The sequence below is a fragment of the Drosophila takahashii genome, chromosome X, assembly GCF_030179915.1.
Source record: "Drosophila takahashii strain IR98-3 E-12201 chromosome X, DtakHiC1v2, whole genome shotgun sequence".
Classification (NCBI taxonomy): Eukaryota; Metazoa; Arthropoda; class Insecta; order Diptera; family Drosophilidae; genus Drosophila; species Drosophila takahashii.
This window is the reverse complement of record NC_091683.1, coordinates 16847979-16860489: the sequence shown is the minus strand read 5'-3', so window position 1 is coordinate 16860489 and position 12511 is coordinate 16847979.

The following is a 12511-nucleotide window of genomic DNA, read 5'->3' as shown; positions in this document are numbered from 1 at the left end:
TGAACTCGTTGTTAAATTTCCTAACGATTGGCATTTAAACCTTGACAATTTATTCATTTTTAATTTTTCGCAAAAAATCATGGGGTACCCCCTTATAAAAAAATTAAAAATTGGCGAAAATTTTATTTTTCCAAAATTACACGGAAAGTTTTATGGATTTATAGCAAATTTTGTTATCTGTTCAAAACAGTATGAATTTTTGGTGTAGGACCATTTTTGGCCAAGTTACAGCAAAAAAACCAAAAGAAAAAATTCCAATTTTTGTCAAAAACTGAAATCGCGAATTTCCAAAAAAAAACCAAACCCGTTTTTTCGCTAAAACGTTGCAGTTTTTTCGCTATAACAAAGCAAATACTGATTCAAAGTATGGATTGTCATACCTTTCTGAACTCGTTGTTAAATTTCCTAACGATTGGCATTTAAACCTTGACAATTTATTCATTTTTAATTTTTCGCAAAAAATCATGGGGTACCCCCTTATAAAAAAATTAAAAATTGGCGAAAATTTTATTTTTCCAAAATTACACGGAAAGTTTTATGGATTTATAGCAAATTTTGTTATCTGTTCAAAACAGTATGAATTTTTGGTGTAGGACCATTTTTGGCCAAGTTACAGCAAAAAAACCAAAAGAAAAAATTCCAATTTTTGTCAAAAACTGAAATCGCGAATTTCCAAAAAAAAACCAAACCCGTTTTTTCGCTAAAACGTTGCAGTTTTTTCGCTATAACAAAGCAAATACTGATTCAAAGTATGGATTGTCATACCTTTCTGAACTCGTTGTTAAATTTCCTAACGATTGGCATTTAAACCTTGACAATTTATTCATTTTTAATTTTTCGCAAAAAATCATGGGGTACCCCCTTATAAAAAAATTAAAAATTGGCGAAAATTTTATTTTTCCAAAATTACACGGAAAGTTTTATGGATTTATAGCAAATTTTGTTATCTGTTCAAAACAGTATGAATTTTTGGTGTAGGACCATTTTTGGCCAAGTTACAGCAAAAAAACCAAAAGAAAAAATTCCAATTTTTGTCAAAAACTGAAATCGCGAATTTCCAAAAAAAAACCAAACCCGTTTTTTTCGCTAAAACGTTGCAGTTTTTTCGCTATAACAAAGCAAATACTGATTCAAAGTATGGATTGTCATACCTTTCTGAACTCGTTGTTAAATTTCCTAACGATTGGCATTTAAACCTTGACAATTTATTCATTTTTAATTTTTCGCAAAAAATCATGGGGTACCCCCTTATAAAAAAATTAAAAATTGGCGAAAATTTTATTTTTCCAAAATTACACGGAAAGTTTTATGGATTTATAGCAAATTTTGTTATCTGTTCAAAACAGTATGAATTTTTGGTGTAGGACCATTTTTGGCCAAGTTACAGCAAAAAAACCAAAAGAAAAAATTCCAATTTTTGTCAAAAACTGAAATCGCGAATTTCCAAAAAAAAACCAAACCCGTTTTTTCGCTAAAACGTTGCAGTTTTTTCGCTATAACAAAGCAAATACTGATTCAAAGTATGGATTGTCATACCTTTCTGAACTCGTTGTTAAATTTCCTAACGATTGGCATTTAAACCTTGACAATTTATTCATTTTTAATTTTTCGCAAAAAATCATGGGGTACCCCCTTATAAAAAAATTAAAAATTGGCGAAAATTTTATTTTTCCAAAATTACACGGAAAGTTTTATGGATTTATAGCAAATTTTGTTATCTGTTCAAGACAGTATGAATTTTTGGTGTAGGACCATTTTTGGCCAAGTTACAGCAAAAAAACCAAAAGAAAAAATTCCAATTTTTGTCAAAAACTGAAATCGCGAATTTCCAAAAAAAAACCAAACCCGTTTTTTCGCTAAAACGTTGCAGTTTTTTCGCTATAACAAAGCAAATACTGATTCAAAGTATGGATTGTCATACCTTTCTGAACTCGTTGTTAAATTTCCTAACGATTGGCATTTAAACCTTGACAATTTATTCATTTTTAATTTTTCGCAAAAAATCATGGGGTACCCCCTTATAAAAAAATTAAAAATTGGCGAAAATTTTATTTTTCCAAAATTACACGGAAAGTTTTATGGATTTATAGCAAAACAGTATGAATTTTTGGTGTAGGACCATTTTTGGCCAAGTTACAGCAAAAAAACCAAAAGAAAAAATTCCAATTTTTGTCAAAAACTGAAATCGCGAATTTCCAAAAAAAAACCAAACCCGTTTTTTCGCTAAAACGTTGCAGTTTTTTCGCTATAACAAAGCAAATACTGATTCAAAGTATGGATTGTCATACCTTTCTGAACTCGTTGTTAAATTTCCTAACGATTGGCATTTAAACCTTGACAATTTATTCATTTTTAATTTTTCGCAAAAAATCATGGGGTACCCCCTTATAAAAAAATTAAAAATTGGCGAAAATTTTATTTTTCCAAAATTACACGGAAAGTTTTATGGATTTATAGCAAATTTTGTTATCTGTTCAAGACAGTATGAATTTTTGGTGTAGGACCATTTTTGGCCAAGTTACAGCAAAAAAACCAAAAGAAAAAATTCCAATTTTTGTCAAAAACTGAAATCGCGAATTTCCAAAAAAAAACCAAACCCGTTTTTTCGCTAAAACGTTGCAGTTTTTTCGCTATAACAAAGCAAATACTGATTCAAAGTATGGATTGTCATACCTTTCTGAACTCGTTGTTAAATTTCCTAACGATTGGCATTTAAACCTTGACAATTTATTCATTTTTAATTTTTCGCAAAAAATCATGGGGTACCCCCTTATAAAAAAATTAAAAATTGGCGAAAATTTTATTTTTCCAAAATTACACGGAAAGTTTTATGGATTTATAGCAAATTTTGTTATCTGTTCAAAACAGTATGAATTTTTGGTGTAGGACCATTTTTGGCCAAGTTACAGCAAAAAAACCAAAAGAAAAAATTCCAATTTTTGTCAAAAACTGAAATCGCGAATTTCCAAAAAAAAACCAAACCCGTTTTTTCGCTAAAACGTTGCAGTTTTTTCGCTATAACAAAGCAAATACTGATTCAAAGTATGGATTGTCATACCTTTCTGAACTCGTTGTTAAATTTCCTAACGATTGGCATTTAAACCTTGACAATTTATTCATTTTTAATTTTTCGCAAAAAATCATGGGGTACCCCCTTATAAAAAAATTAAAAATTGGCGAAAATTTTATTTTTCCAAAATTACACGGAAAGTTTTATGGATTTATAGCAAATTTTGTTATCTGTTCAAAACAGTATGAATTTTTGGTGTAGGACCATTTTTGGCCAAGTTACAGCAAAAAAACCAAAAGAAAAAATTCCAATTTTTGTCAAAAACTGAAATCGCGAATTTCCAAAAAAAAAACCAAACCCGTTTTTTCGCTAAAACGTTGCAGTTTTTTCGCTATAACAAAGCAAATACTGATTCAAAGTATGGATTGTCATACCTTTCTGAACTCGTTGTTAAATTTCCTAACGATTGGCATTTAAACCTTGACAATTTATTCATTTTTAATTTTTCGCAAAAAATCATGGGGTACCCCCTTATAAAAAAATTAAAAATTGGCGAAAATTTTATTTTTCCAAAATTACACGGAAAGTTTTATGGATTTATAGCAAATTTTGTTATCTGTTCAAAACAGTATGAATTTTTGGTGTAGGACCATTTTTGGCCAAGTTACAGCAAAAAAACCAAAAGAAAAAATTCCAATTTTTGTCAAAAACTGAAATCGCGAATTTCCAAAAAAAAACCAAAAACGTTTTTTCGCTAAAACGTTGCAATTTTTTTGCTATAACAAAGCAAATACTGATTCAAAGTATGGATTGTCATATCTTTCTGAACTCGTTGTTAAATTTCCTAACGATTGGCATTTAAACCTTGACAATTTATTCATTTTTAATTTTTCGCAAAAAATCATGGGGTACCCCCTTATAAAAAAATTAAAAATTGGCGAAAATTTTATTTTTCCAAAATTACACGGAAAGTTTTATGGATTTATAGCAAATTTTGTTATCTGTTCAAAACAGTATGAATTTTTGGTGTAGGACCATTTTTGGCCAAGTTACAGCAAAAAAACCAAAAGAAAAAATTCCAATTTTTGTCAAAAACTGAAATCGCGAATTTCCAAAAAAAAACCAAACCCGTTTTTTCGCTAAAACGTTGCAGTTTTTTCGCTATAACAAAGCAAATACTGATTCAAAGTATGGATTGTCATACCTTTCTGAACTCGTTGTTAAATTTCCTAACGATTGGCATTTAAACCTTGACAATTTATTCATTTTTAATTTTTCGCAAAAAATCATGGGGTACCCCCTTATAAAAAAATTAAAAATTGGCGAAAATTTTATTTTTCCAAAATTACACGGAAAGTTTTATGGATTTATAGCAAATTTTGTTATCTGTTCAAAACAGTATGAATTTTTGGTGTAGGACCATTTTTGGCCAAGTTACAGCAAAAAAACCAAAAGAAAAAATTCCAATTTTTGTCAAAAACTGAAATCGCGAATTTCCAAAAAAAAACCAAACCCGTTTTTTCGCTAAAACGTTGCAGTTTTTTCGCTATAACAAAGCAAATACTGATTCAAAGTATGGATTGTCATACCTTTCTGAACTCGTTGTTAAATTTCCTAACGATTGGCATTTAAACCTTGACAATTTATTCATTTTTAATTTTTCGCAAAAAATCATGGGGTACCCCCTTATAAAAAAATTAAAAATTGGCGAAAATTTTATTTTTCCAAAATTACACGGAAAGTTTTATGGATTTATAGCAAATTTTGTTATCTGTTCAAGACAGTATGAATTTTTGGTGTAGGACCATTTTTGGCCAAGTTACAGCAAAAAAACCAAAAGAAAAAATTCCAATTTTTGTCAAAAACTGAAATCGCGAATTTCCAAAAAAAAACCAAACCCGTTTTTTTCGCTAAAACGTTGCAGTTTTTTCGCTATAACAAAGCAAATACTGATTCAAAGTATGGATTGTCATACCTTTCTGAACTCGTTGTTAAATTTCCTAACGATTGGCATTTAAACCTTGACAATTTATTCATTTTTAATTTTTCGCAAAAAATCATGGGGTACCCCCTTATAAAAAAATTAAAAATTGGCGAAAATTTTATTTTTCCAAAATTACACGGAAAGTTTTATGGATTTATAGCAAAACAGTATGAATTTTTGGTGTAGGACCATTTTTGGCCAAGTTACAGCAAAAAAACCAAAAGAAAAAATTCCAATTTTTGTCAAAAACTGAAATCGCGAATTTCCAAAAAAAAACCAAACCCGTTTTTTCGCTAAAACGTTGCAGTTTTTTCGCTATAACAAAGCAAATACTGATTCAAAGTATGGATTGTCATACCTTTCTGAACTCGTTGTTAAATTTCCTAACGATTGGCATTTAAACCTTGACAATTTATTCATTTTTAATTTTTCGCAAAAAATCATGGGGTACCCCCTTATAAAAAAATTAAAAATTGGCGAAAATTTTATTTTTCCAAAATTACACGGAAAGTTTTATGGATTTATAGCAAATTTTGTTATCTGTTCAAGACAGTATGAATTTTTGGTGTAGGACCATTTTTGGCCAAGTTACAGCAAAAAAACCAAAAGAAAAAATTCCAATTTTTGTCAAAAACTGAAATCGCGAATTTCCAAAAAAAAACCAAACCCGTTTTTTCGCTAAAACGTTGCAGTTTTTTCGCTATAACAAAGCAAATACTGATTCAAAGTATGGATTGTCATACCTTTCTGAACTCGTTGTTAAATTTCCTAACGATTGGCATTTAAACCTTGACAATTTATTCATTTTTAATTTTTCGCAAAAAATCATGGGGTACCCCCTTATAAAAAAATTAAAAATTGGCGAAAATTTTATTTTTCCAAAATTACACGGAAAGTTTTATGGATTTATAGCAAATTTTGTTATCTGTTCAAAACAGTATGAATTTTTGGTGTAGGACCATTTTTGGCCAAGTTACAGCAAAAAAACCAAAAGAAAAAATTCCAATTTTTGTCAAAAACTGAAATCGCGAATTTCCAAAAAAAAACCAAACCCGTTTTTTCGCTAAAACGTTGCAGTTTTTTCGCTATAACAAAGCAAATACTGATTCAAAGTATGGATTGTCATACCTTTCTGAACTCGTTGTTAAATTTCCTAACGATTGGCATTTAAACCTTGACAATTTATTCATTTTTAATTTTTCGCAAAAAATCATGGGGTACCCCCTTATAAAAAAATTAAAAATTGGCGAAAATTTTATTTTTCCAAAATTACACGGAAAGTTTTATGGATTTATAGCAAATTTTGTTATCTGTTCAAAACAGTATGAATTTTTGGTGTAGGACCATTTTTGGCCAAGTTAAAGCAAAAAAACCAAAAGAAAAAATTCCAATTTTTGTCAAAAACTGAAATCGCGAATTTCCAAAAAAAAACCAAACCCGTTTTTTCGCTAAAACGTTGCAGTTTTTTCGCTATAACAAAGCAAATACTGATTCAAAGTATGGATTGTCATACCTTTCTGAACTCGTTGTTAAATTTCCTAACGATTGGCATTTAAACCTTGACAATTTATTCATTTTTAATTTTTCGCAAAAAATCATGGGGTACCCCCTTATAAAAAAATTAAAAATTGGCGAAAATTTTATTTTTCCAAAATTACACGGAAAGTTTTATGGATTTATAGCAAATTTTGTTATCTGTTCAAAACAGTATGAATTTTTGGTGTAGGACCATTTTTGGCCAAGTTACAGCAAAAAACCAAAAGAAAAAATTCCAATTTTTGTCAAAAACTGAAATCGCGAATTTCCAAAAAAAAACCAAACCCGTTTTTTCGCTAAAACGTTGCAGTTTTTTCGCTATAACAAAGCAAATACTGATTCAAAGTATGGATTGTCATACCTTTCTGAACTCGTTGTTAAATTTCCTAACGATTGGCATTTAAACCTTGACAATTTATTCATTTTTAATTTTTCGCAAAAAATCATGGGGTACCCCCTTATAAAAAAATTAAAAATTGGCGAAAATTTTATTTTTCCAAAATTACACGGAAAGTTTTATGGATTTATAGCAAATTTTGTTATCTGTTCAAAACAGTATGAATTTTTGGTGTAGGACCATTTTTGGCCAAGTTACAGCAAAAAAACCAAAAGAAAAAATTCCAATTTTTGTCAAAAACTGAAATCGCGAATTTCCAAAAAAAAACCAAACCCGTTTTTTCGCTAAAACGTTGCAGTTTTTTCGCTATAACAAAGCAAATACTGATTCAAAGTATGGATTGTCATACCTTTCTGAACTCGTTGTTAAATTTCCTAACGATTGGCATTTAAACCTTGACAATTTATTCATTTTTAATTTTTCGCAAAAAATCATGGGGTACCCCCTTATAAAAAAATTAAAAATTGGCGAAAATTTTATTTTTCCAAAATTACACGGAAAGTTTTATGGATTTATAGCAAATTTTGTTATCTGTTCAAAACAGTATGAATTTTTGGTGTAGGACCATTTTTGGCCAAGTTACAGCAAAAAAACCAAAAGAAAAAATTCCAATTTTTGTCAAAAACTGAAATCGCGAATTTCCAAAAAAAAACCAAACCCGTTTTTTCGCTAAAACGTTGCAGTTTTTTCGCTATAACAAAGCAAATACTGATTCAAAGTATGGATTGTCATACCTTTCTGAACTCGTTGTTAAATTTCCTAACGATTGGCATTTAAACCTTGACAATTTATTCATTTTTAATTTTTCGCAAAAAATCATGGGGTACCCCCTTATAAAAAAATTAAAAATTGGCGAAAATTTTATTTTTCCAAAATTACACGGAAAGTTTTATGGATTTATAGCAAATTTTGTTATCTGTTCAAAACAGTATGAATTTTTGGTGTAGGACCATTTTTGGCCAAGTTACAGCAAAAAAACCAAAAGAAAAAATTCCAATTTTTGTCAAAAACTGAAATCGCGAATTTCCAAAAAAAAACCAAACCCGTTTTTTCGCTAAAACGTTGCAGTTTTTTCGCTATAACAAAGCAAATACTGATTCAAAGTATGGATTGTCATACCTTTCTGAACTCGATATTAAATTTCCTAACGATTGGCATTTAAACCTTGACATTTTAATTATTTTTAATTTTTCGCAAAAAATCATGGGGTACCCCCTTATAAAAAAAATTCAAAATTGGCGAAAATTTTATTTTTCCAAAATTACACGGAAAGTTTTATGGATTTATAGCAAATTTTGTTATCTGTTCAAAACAGTATGAATTTTTGGTGTAGGACCATTTTTGGCCAAGTTACAGCAAAAAACCAAAAGAAAAAATTCCAATTTTTGTCAAAAACTGAAATCGCGAATTTCCAAAAAAAAACCAAACCCGTTTTTTCGCTAAAACGTTGCAGTTTTTTCGCTATAACAAAGCAAATACTGATTCAAAGTATGGATTGTCATACCTTTCTGAACTCGTTGTTAAATTTCCTAACGATTGGCATTTAAACCTTGACAATTTATTCATTTTTAATTTTTCGCAAAAAATCATGGGGTACCCCCTTATAAAAAAATTAAAAATTGGCGAAAATTTTATTTTTCCAAAATTACACGGAAAGTTTTATGGATTTATAGCAAATTTTGTTATCTGTTCAAAACAGTATGAATTTTTGGTGTAGGACCATTTTTGGCCAAGTTACAGCAAAAAAACCAAAAGAAAAAATTCCAATTTTTGTCAAAAACTGAAATCGCGAATTTCCAAAAAAAAACCAAACCCGTTTTTTCGCTAAAACGTTGCAGTTTTTTCGCTATAACAAAGCAAATACTGATTCAAAGTATGGATTGTCATACCTTTCTGAACTCGTTGTTAAATTTCCTAACGATTGGCATTTAAACCTTGACAATTTATTCATTTTTAATTTTTCGCAAAAAATCATGGGGTACCCCCTTATAAAAAAATTAAAAATTGGCGAAAATTTTATTTTTCCAAAATTACACGGAAAGTTTTATGGATTTATAGCAAATTTTGTTATCTGTTCAAAACAGTATGAATTTTTGGTGTAGGACCATTTTTGGCCAAGTTACAGCAAAAAAACCAAAAGAAAAAATTCCAATTTTTGTCAAAAACTGAAATCGCGAATTTCCAAAAAAAAACCAAACCCGTTTTTTCGCTAAAACGTTGCAGTTTTTTCGCTATAACAAAGCAAATACTGATTCAAAGTATGGATTGTCATACCTTTCTGAACTCGTTGTTAAATTTCCTAACGATTGGCATTTAAACCTTGACAATTTATTCATTTTTAATTTTTCGCAAAAAATCATGGGGTACCCCCTTATAAAAAAATTAAAAATTGGCGAAAATTTTATTTTTCCAAAATTACACGGAAAGTTTTATGGATTTATAGCAAATTTTGTTATCTGTTCAAAACAGTATGAATTTTTGGTGTAGGACCATTTTTGGCCAAGTTACAGCAAAAAAACCAAAAGAAAAAATTCCAATTTTTGTCAAAAACTGAAATCGCGAATTTCCAAAAAAAAACCAAACCCGTTTTTTCGCTAAAACGTTGCAGTTTTTTCGCTATAACAAAGCAAATACTGATTCAAAGTATGGATTGTCATACCTTTCTGAACTCGTTGTTAAATTTCCTAACGATTGGCATTTAAACCTTGACAATTTATTCATTTTTAATTTTTCGCAAAAAATCATGGGGTACCCCCTTATAAAAAAATTAAAAATTGGCGAAAATTTTATTTTTCCAAAATTACACGGAAAGTTTTATGGATTTATAGCAAATTTTGTTATCTGTTCAAAACAGTATGAATTTTTGGTGTAGGACCATTTTTGGCCAAGTTACAGCAAAAAAACCAAAAGAAAAAATTCCAATTTTTGTCAAAAACTGAAATCGCGAATTTCCAAAAAAAAACCAAACCCGTTTTTTCGCTAAAACGTTGCAGTTTTTTCGCTATAACAAAGCAAATACTGATTCAAAGTATGGATTGTCATACCTTTCTGAACTCGTTGTTAAATTTCCTAACGATTGGCATTTAAACCTTGACAATTTATTCATTTTTAATTTTTCGCAAAAAATCATGGGGTACCCCCTTATAAAAAAATTAAAAATTGGCGAAAATTTTATTTTTCCAAAATTACACGGAAAGTTTTATGGATTTATAGCAAATTTTGTTATCTGTTCAAAACAGTATGAATTTTTGGTGTAGGACCATTTTTGGCCAAGTTACAGCAAAAAACCAAAAGAAAAAATTCCAATTTTTGTCAAAAACTGAAATCGCGAATTTCCAAAAAAAAACCAAACCCGTTTTTTCGCTAAAACGTTGCAGTTTTTTCGCTATAACAAAGCAAATACTGATTCAAAGTATGGATTGTCATACCTTTCTGAACTCGTTGTTAAATTTCCTAACGATTGGCATTTAAACCTTGACAATTTATTCATTTTTAATTTTTCGCAAAAAATCATGGGGTACCCCCTTATAAAAAAATTAAAAATTGGCGAAAATTTTATTTTTCCAAAATTACACGGAAAGTTTTATGGATTTATAGCAAATTTTGTTATCTGTTCAAAACAGTATGAATTTTTGGTGTAGGACCATTTTTGGCCAAGTTACAGCAAAAAAACCAAAAGAAAAAATTCCAATTTTTGTCAAAAACTGAAATCGCGAATTTCCAAAAAAAAACCAAACCCGTTTTTTCGCTAAAACGTTGCAGTTTTTTCGCTATAACAAAGCAAATACTGATTCAAAGTATGGATTGTCATACCTTTCTGAACTCGTTGTTAAATTTCCTAACGATTGGCATTTAAACCTTGACAATTTATTCATTTTTAATTTTTCGCAAAAAATCATGGGGTACCCCCTTATAAAAAAATTAAAAATTGGCGAAAATTTTATTTTTCCAAAATTACACGGAAAGTTTTATGGATTTATAGCAAATTTTGTTATCTGTTCAAAACAGTATGAATTTTTGGTGTAGGACCATTTTTGGCCAAGTTACAGCAAAAAAACCAAAAGAAAAAATTCCAATTTTTGTCAAAAACTGAAATCGCGAATTTCCAAAAAAAAACCAAACCCGTTTTTTCGCTAAAACGTTGCAGTTTTTTCGCTATAACAAAGCAAATACTGATTCAAAGTATGGATTGTCATACCTTTCTGAACTCGTTGTTAAATTTCCTAACGATTGGCATTTAAACCTTGACAATTTATTCATTTTTAATTTTTCGCAAAAAATCATGGGGTACCCCCTTATAAAAAAATTAAAAATTGGCGAAAATTTTATTTTTCCAAAATTACACGGAAAGTTTTATGGATTTATAGCAAATTTTGTTATCTGTTCAAAACAGTATGAATTTTTGGTGTAGGACCATTTTTGGCCAAGTTACAGCAAAAAAACCAAAAGAAAAAATTCCAATTTTTGTCAAAAACTGAAATCGCGAATTTCCAAAAAAAAACCAAACCCGTTTTTTCGCTAAAACGTTGCAGTTTTTTCGCTATAACAAAGCAAATACTGATTCAAAGTATGGATTGTCATACCTTTCTGAACTCGATATTAAATTTCCTAACGATTGGCATTTAAACCTTGACATTTTAATTATTTTTAATTTTTCGCAAAAAATCATGGGGTACCCCCTTATAAAAAAAATTCAAAATTGGCGAAAATTTTATTTTTCCAAAATTACACGGAAAGTTTTATGGATTTATAGCAAATTTTGTTATCTGTTCAAAACAGTATGAATTTTTGGTGTAGGACCATTTTTGGCCAAGTTACAGCAAAAAACCAAAAGAAAAAATTCCAATTTTTGTCAAAAACTGAAATCGCGAATTTCCAAAAAAAAACCAAACCCGTTTTTTCGCTAAAACGTTGCAGTTTTTTCGCTATAACAAAGCAAATACTGATTCAAAGTATGGATTGTCATACCTTTCTGAACTCGTTGTTAAATTTCCTAACGATTGGCATTTAAACCTTGACAATTTATTCATTTTTAATTTTTCGCAAAAAATCATGGGGTACCCCCTTATAAAAAAATTAAAAATTGGCGAAAATTTTATTTTTCCAAAATTACACGGAAAGTTTTATGGATTTATAGCAAATTTTGTTATCTGTTCAAAACAGTATGAATTTTTGGTGTAGGACCATTTTTGGCCAAGTTACAGCAAAAAAACCAAAAGAAAAAATTCCAATTTTTGTCAAAAACTGAAATCGCGAATTTCCAAAAAAAAACCAAACCCGTTTTTTCGCTAAAACGTTGCAGTTTTTTCGCTATAACAAAGCAAATACTGATTCAAAGTATGGATTGTCATACCTTTCTGAACTCGTTGTTAAATTTCCTAACGATTGGCATTTAAACCTTGACATTTTAATTATTTTTAATTTTTCGCAAAAAATCATGGGGTACCCCCTTATAAAAAAATTAAAAATTGGCGAAAATTTTATTTTTCCAAAATTACACGGAAAGTTTTATGGATTTATAGCAAATTTTGTTATCTGTTCAAAACAGTATGAATTTTTGGTGTAGGACCATTTTTGGCCAAGT